The sequence below is a fragment of the Spinacia oleracea genome, chromosome 5 (assembly GCF_020520425.1).
Source record: "Spinacia oleracea cultivar Varoflay chromosome 5, BTI_SOV_V1, whole genome shotgun sequence".
Classification (NCBI taxonomy): Eukaryota; Viridiplantae; Streptophyta; class Magnoliopsida; order Caryophyllales; family Amaranthaceae; genus Spinacia; species Spinacia oleracea.
Window position 1 is genome coordinate 25,147,476 of NC_079491.1, and position 7,111 is coordinate 25,154,586.

Consider the following 7,111-nt stretch of genomic DNA (forward strand, 5'->3'; position numbering starts at 1 on the left):
AAAATATAAAACATATTTATCTTATTAAGAATCCTAGACTTAGTCAATTACCTATTTATCTAAGGACTTTTAATCAAATTAAAACTCTTAAATAAACTATCCTAAATCACGTTTATATTCTAAACTTACTGACAATTAGATTAATGCATATTGACATTATACTTAGGATGCATACCAAGTTCCTAGACACGAGTTCCACGAGTTCCTTTTAATACCTTGTTCCATTACCTTTCACGTTTCCACATACTCACATGAATCCTAGAAAATAAACTCTTGTTTCTTGTCTTCATGTTTCATGCTGCTCCGCATGTTGGTTGTTCCTCAGGAACAAGTGCTCCGCATGTTGGTTGTTCCTCGGGAACAAGTGCTCCTCGGGAACAATGGTTGATCCTCAGGAACAAGTGCTCCGCATGTTGGTTGTTCCTCGGGAACAAGTGCTCCTCATATTGGTTGTTCCTCGGGAACAAGTGCTCCTCGGGAACAATGGTTGATCCTCAGGAACAAGCATCTTTAGGAACAGCCATCTTTAGGAACAGCCATCTCTAGGAACATCCATCTTTAGGAACAGCCGTCTTTGGGAACAGCCGTCTTTGGGAACAGCCGTCTTTGGGAACAGACGTCTTTGGGAACAGCCGTCTTCGGGAACAGCCTTCTTTGGGAACAGCCATCTCTATCGGGATTCCTCTAGCTCATCTGGAGTTCTAGTTCTTCCGCATGAACTTTAAAACTCCCAGCTTCTCTAGAGTTTATCCTTAGGAACTGCTCTGCAATTCCAGCTCTGGATTTTATGCTTCTTTGTTATAAGCATCTCACAATCATCAACTTCCAGTAAGCTTTATTATTGATGACTTGGGCACAACTATTCATTAATGATCCTTGCACACATACAACTTGAAAACCACGTTAGTTGATTACGTTAGTTTGTCATCATCAAAACCATATTGGCTCAACAACTATTTTCTCTGTGTGCTTATGGTTGAAATGTTTAGAATGTGGACTATATATATATATGTCATTTTGGGCCATATAAGTTTGTCATTTTGGGCCATAGATAACTTGAAATGAATCTTAGAAACATCTAACTAAGCATATGACACATGAAAAAGGTTTAGAATTTGGACTTAGGTTCATTTGTTTAGATTTGGGATCGAAAATGCCATTTTTGGCCATAAATGACCTATATCGACCCAAATGACCCTTAGGCGTGCATAACGAACTTGAAATGAGTTTCATAAACATATAAATAATCTTATGAATCATGAAAAAGGGTTAGAATGTGGAAATAGTTCGTTTGTTGGTAGTTGGGATCGAAAATGCCATTTTTTGCCATAAATGACCTATATCGACCCAAATGACCCATAAGCGTGCATAACGAACTTGAAATGAGTCTTATAATCATATAACTAATCATAGGAATCATTTTATATATTGTGATAATTATTATGCAAATTATGTATTTGTTTTGTGACGTGGTTTTGTTTCTTTAATTTCAGGTATATCTCTATCATGGATGATAATGACGACCATAGTATGGATGAGCTGATGGATGATGATGATGACCGTAGTGAGGATGGGGATTATGATGCAGCGGTGGAGGAGGATAAATGTGAGCCGGAAGATCGTGAACATGATGAATATTTACATAGAATTGAACAGTTTGAGGTTATGGCGGATAGGGCACCCCCAATTGATAACCATCAACATGTGGTGGCAAATGAAGTTAGCACAAGTAAAAGTGTTAAAAAGCGTGTGAAGAGAAAGGGGAGAGGGCCAACAAAAGGACTTGGGGTGAGAGAAGAGATGTACTTGGAGTACAATCAATTCGATAACCCTTGTGGTAAGTGGCGCCGTAAGTATGCAACATTTATAGGCCTTTGTATGCGGAAGATTTCAATTTTGTTGAAATGGGAGGATGTACCCGAGGGCTTGAAGAAAACTTTGTGGGATGATACAATGGTAAGCCTAATTTTTAATTCTAGAAATTTATCTAATCATGTACTTGATGTCCGAACTAGAGCATGCTAATAGTCCGAGCATAACTAGGGCATGCACAACTAATACGTCCGAACATAACGACATGATTAGCTGCTGAAAAGATCAGAAACTGATCTGTTCAGCTGCAGATCAGCAGCAGCTGCTGAACAGATCATTTTCTGATCTGTTCAGCAGCTGATCTGCTGCTGCTGATCTGCTGCTGCTGATCTGCTGATGAACAGATCAGTTTCTGATCTGCATAGATGAACAGATCAGTTTCTAATCTGCACAGTTGCAGATCAGCAGCAGCAGCTGATCTGCAACTGAACAGATCAGAAACTGATCAGTTCAGCTGCAGATCAGCAGCAGCAGATCAGCAGCTGAACTGATAAGTTTCTGATCTGTTTAGCAGCTGATCTGCTGCTGCTGATCTGCAACTGTGCAGATCAGAAACTGATCTGTTCATCTGTGCTTGTTGACGTATAATTTTATTGAAGTTTTGCATCCTTCCTCTCCATATGATTAGTTACTCAAAATCAAAAGTAGCCTCTATGGTGAACTTAAATATATAATTTGGTGGACGTTCTGTTGTCTTGATTTTGGTATGGTATGCTATGAATTTATAGAATGGGGATTAGGTATATGTTCGATCAAGCGTATAATTATTTTTAGAGGCAAGATAAAAGGAGCATTGAAGAGGAAAATGTTTCTATTGATCGATTTTATTTTGGCATTGACTGTTATAATGCTCAAGACATTGTTAGGTTTCTTGTTTTGTTGTTATTTCAAATAGCTCCGTCGAAGTTTGGGGAGAGCTTGTGCACATGCATAAACACATACAGAGTAGGAAATTTGAGCTTTTTGATCAGGAAGTGTTGGGGTTAAGCATCGGGATGGAGCTGTTGCAAAATGAACATTGGATTTCGCTTACAAGTCCTTGTAGTTCAATATATCATTTTTATTGTTTGGTATTCAAGTTCCTTCTTTTGCTGACTTGGATTAGCGGTTGATTTTTTGTTTTGTCACTTGGATGTCCATGAGTAGAAGCTTCATTTCAAGTTCGATGAATTGTTTGGTATCGATGAATTGTTGAAGCCATTGGATCTTAGTTTCTGAATGCTTCAGGGATAAATAGGCTAATGGCCTTGTAATCTAATAGGGTCATAGGCAGATCAGCACAGATGAACGTATCAGTTTCTAATCTGCACAGTTGCAGATCAGCAGCAGCAGATCAGTTGCTGAACAGATCAGAAACTGATCAGTTCAGCTGCTGATCTGCTGCTGCTGATCTGCAGCTGAACTGATCAGTTTCTTATCTGTTCAACAACTGATCTGCTGCTGCTGATCTGCAACTGAACAGATCAGAAACTGATCAGTTCAGCTGCTGATCTGTTGCTGCTGATCTGCAACTAAACTGCTGCTGCTGATCTGCAGCTGAACTGATCAGTTTCTGATTTGTTCAGCAGCTGGTCTGCAGCTGCTGATCTGCAACTGAACAGATCAGAAACTGATCAGTTCAGCTGCTGATCTGCTGCTGCTAATCTGCAGCTGAACTGATCAGTTTCTGATCTGTTCAAATATTAGATGTTATATTGCTGTCTTTTAATGAAAAGGCTCGGGAATATATGCTCGGGACTATACATGTTAACTAACATTTCCATTTTTATTTTTTTGTGTAGAATCAATTCCATATTGAACCTTCCCTTGCTAAGAAGGACGTTTTTGAATCTGATCTACGTATGAGATTCAAAAATTTCAAAGTCAAGTTGGTGAGTGGCTGGATTTCTAAGACGAGAGAGAGAATTAAGGCAGAGAAAGGTGAAAATAAAGGAGAAAATGATGGTGAAAAAGAAGGTGAAAAAGAAGGTGAAAAAGCGCCACCTATAAAGCTCCCTTTTGACACTTGGAAGCACATCACACCAGAGGAATGGGAGGCTTTTGTTGCACAAAAAATAACTCCACATGCAGTGGTAAATTTTCAAATAATCTACCTACGTACTTAATAAATTTATTGTTTACATTTTGCATTGAAGTTGACATGTTTACTTTGTAGGAAAAGCGCAAAAAGTGTTCTGATTCTGCAAAGAAGAAAAAACATAGTCATTGGCTAGGTCCCGAGACTTATGAAGAAAAGAGGAAGAGATGGAAAGAAAAAGGATTATACCCCAACAGTGGCAACACCCGTGCCAATGATTGGTGGTGTTCGATGCATAGTCTCGACAAAAACGGGAAATATATAATTGTTAATCCAGAAACAAAAGAGGCTTGTGATAAACTAGTAAGTAAATGGAGTGATTTTCAATAATTTGAATTAATATATATATATATATATATATATATATATATATATATATATATATATATATATATTATACATTTTGTCTACCTTTAGTGTTAATATAACAATCATTTTTTATATTGTTTTCATAAAATAGGTTGAATATCAACAAGCATGTGCTGAAGGCAAGGTTTCTACATTTTTAAACAAGGATCCCTTGTACATGACTCTTGGACCTGACCCTCCCGGGCATCCAAGAGCTTTTGGAGGGGTACGTGTTGGTTTTAAAAAGGCGTATGGTGAAGAATATCGCAAGCTCACCAACTCAAAATCCATTGCTTCTTCAACAGCTTCAGATATTGCTTCGATGAGAGAAGAACTGAAGAAGGAGATAACTGAGGCAATCCTACAACAGATGGGCTTACAAAGCTTGGAGTTGCCCCGCCGTAGCCCTTTGGATTCATCAAGCCAACCAATTCTTGACCTTCAACCACCTACTGAAGGTCAAGAACCTACTGGAGTTCAACCACCTGCTAGAGTTCAACTGCCTACTGGAGTTCAACCAATGCTTGAATTAAAGGTGAGGTGAATTATGGAGTTTTAATTTAGTAATGTTCTTATATAAATTTTGGAGTTTTAATTCATTCAATAAAGTGATGGCTATTTTTACTCGTGATGGTTGAATGTTAGGAGGAGACGCCTTGCGAACTACTACACCCGGGACAATCAAATGGTGATAAATTGCATGTGGTGGCCGATGCGAATGCACAACCACAAAGTGACCGGCCACTAGTCCACTTCAAGCAAGTCCCGAGTGGTTATTATGCGGTCAGCCCATACAATGTTCATGAAGACTATTTGGATTGGATACTTCCGGTGCCCAATGATTTTCTCCATACTTTGGGCGATGCCTCCGGTTCTTATGTACTATGGCCATTTGCATGGGTGAAGTTTTCAGACGAGGTGCTTTGTGTTTCTAATTCCACGCCTTTCTATTTTGCATAACATTTCCTATATGTTTCGATAAACAAGTTTTTTCATAATCTCTTGGTTTTGTAAATTAACCTTGCAGATCATCAAGAAACTAAAAGCGCCACCAAAGACAGCTAAACCAAAGAAACCACCAACTCAAGCTAGCAAAGATGGTCAACGATCAATGGAGTTGATTGCAAAAGGAAGTTCACAAGGCAAGAGTCAAGACTACAAACTTAAATCATCGAAAGGTTCAGTTTCTCATGCAAATTTACTTGTGGAATCAGATGTGTTTGACTCTCTTAGTAAGCCGTCCAAATGGTTGCATAGTCTTGTTAGTGGGTTACCGGGTGATAATGCTATTGGAGTTGAGATGGACATGTCATTATTCCACTTTTTCGAGCATGGCATAGCATGGGTAACTAAAGACGATATATGTGAATTCCTTAAAGGTGATATGCTTAATATCTCAATGATACAAGTCTTCATGAGGTAATTAATATAGTTAGTTATGGTAATATATTTAATAAGGTCAATGGTGTGCCAAGTTTCGATTATTCTTATGTTTGCTTGTTCTTTAGGTCACTTCAGTTCGATGATTTTAGTTCGGATAGTCATATTGGGTGGTTGGATCCACAATCAACAAGTGGTGCTAGTTGCATGAACAATCGAGCCGAAGTCAATCAATATCTCGATGACGGTATCCGTCAATGCACAAAAGCTAAAAACAAGTTCATATTAGCCCCGTACTTTGAAGAGTATGCCTTTGCTTTAATATCTTTATTGTCCTACATTAGTGTCGATTCTAATGATATTTTGTGATTTTAGTGGCATATTATGGATTATTAAACCACTATTTTGTGATTGCAGCCTCCATTGGATGCTCCTTGTGATATGTGTTCCAAGCCACACAATTTATCAATTTGATTCTTGTCGTCGAGATCCATTACGATCCGTGTTGGTCAAGTCACTATTGAATAAGTACATTCCGTATTTTTTTTTGTACATATCAAATAAAACTTGCAATCATATTTTACATTCAAGCATTTAATGTTAATTAACGTCCAATGAATTGTGGAATTGCAGAGTGTTGATGAAAATGAATGTCAAAAAAAGCGCACTTCCTCAATGGAAATCAGTTAAGGTAAATAATAATTTGTTCACTACTTATTGTACGGCCAAAACAATTATATTTCCTATTAATTTATGTTCTCTTTAATCTAGTGCGCCCAACAAGAGGGTGGGGTCGAGTGTGGCTATTATGTGATGAAATTCATGCATGACATATTCAAAAGTTGCAAGGAAGTTCAATATCTGGAAAAGGTACATAAAATAGTATATTTATGATGTATTATTAGGCTAGAAATTAGTTTAAAAAAACTATTCGCCTATAATTGGCATGAACCGTCAAAAATGTCATTTTGGGCCAAATATGACCTATCGTAATTGCCATGAAATCTGTCACTTAGTTTCTCTTATAATTTTCATATGTTCTTCATTTTTCTTTGCGCTATCGGAATATTATTGATATCGGAATGCTTCTCATGTGACTTTTATGCGTTAATGTGTGTTGCAAGATACAACTAATGTTAATAACTCATTTGTAGCTCTAAAAATGAGCAAACGAGCAAAAATAATATCGCAATGAGAAAGTTGACAATGGACCAAAGGCCTGTCACAACTGATCAGTTTCTGATCTGCACAGTTGCAGATCTGCAGCAGCAGATCAGCTGCTGAACAGATCAGAAACTGATCAGTTCAGCTGCTGAGATCAGCAGCTGAACTGATCAGTTTCTGATCTGTTCAGCAGCTGATCTGCTGCTGCTGATTTGCAACTGAACAGATCAGAAACTGATCAGTTCAGCTGCTGATTTGTTGCTGCTGATC

At 38.0% G+C, this 7,111-nt stretch overlaps 1 long non-coding RNA gene across 1 annotated transcript; it reads left to right on the forward strand.

The window, feature by feature from the left end:
- The first annotated feature begins 6,090 nt into the window (after nt 1–6,090).
- Nucleotides 6,091–6,547, forward strand: LOC110790201 (uncharacterized). Its single transcript, XR_008920652.1, has 3 exons — nt 6,091–6,205; nt 6,311–6,368; nt 6,449–6,547. It is a non-coding gene; the product is annotated as an uncharacterized lncRNA (long non-coding RNA).
- The last annotated feature ends 564 nt before the right edge of the window (nt 6,548–7,111 follow it).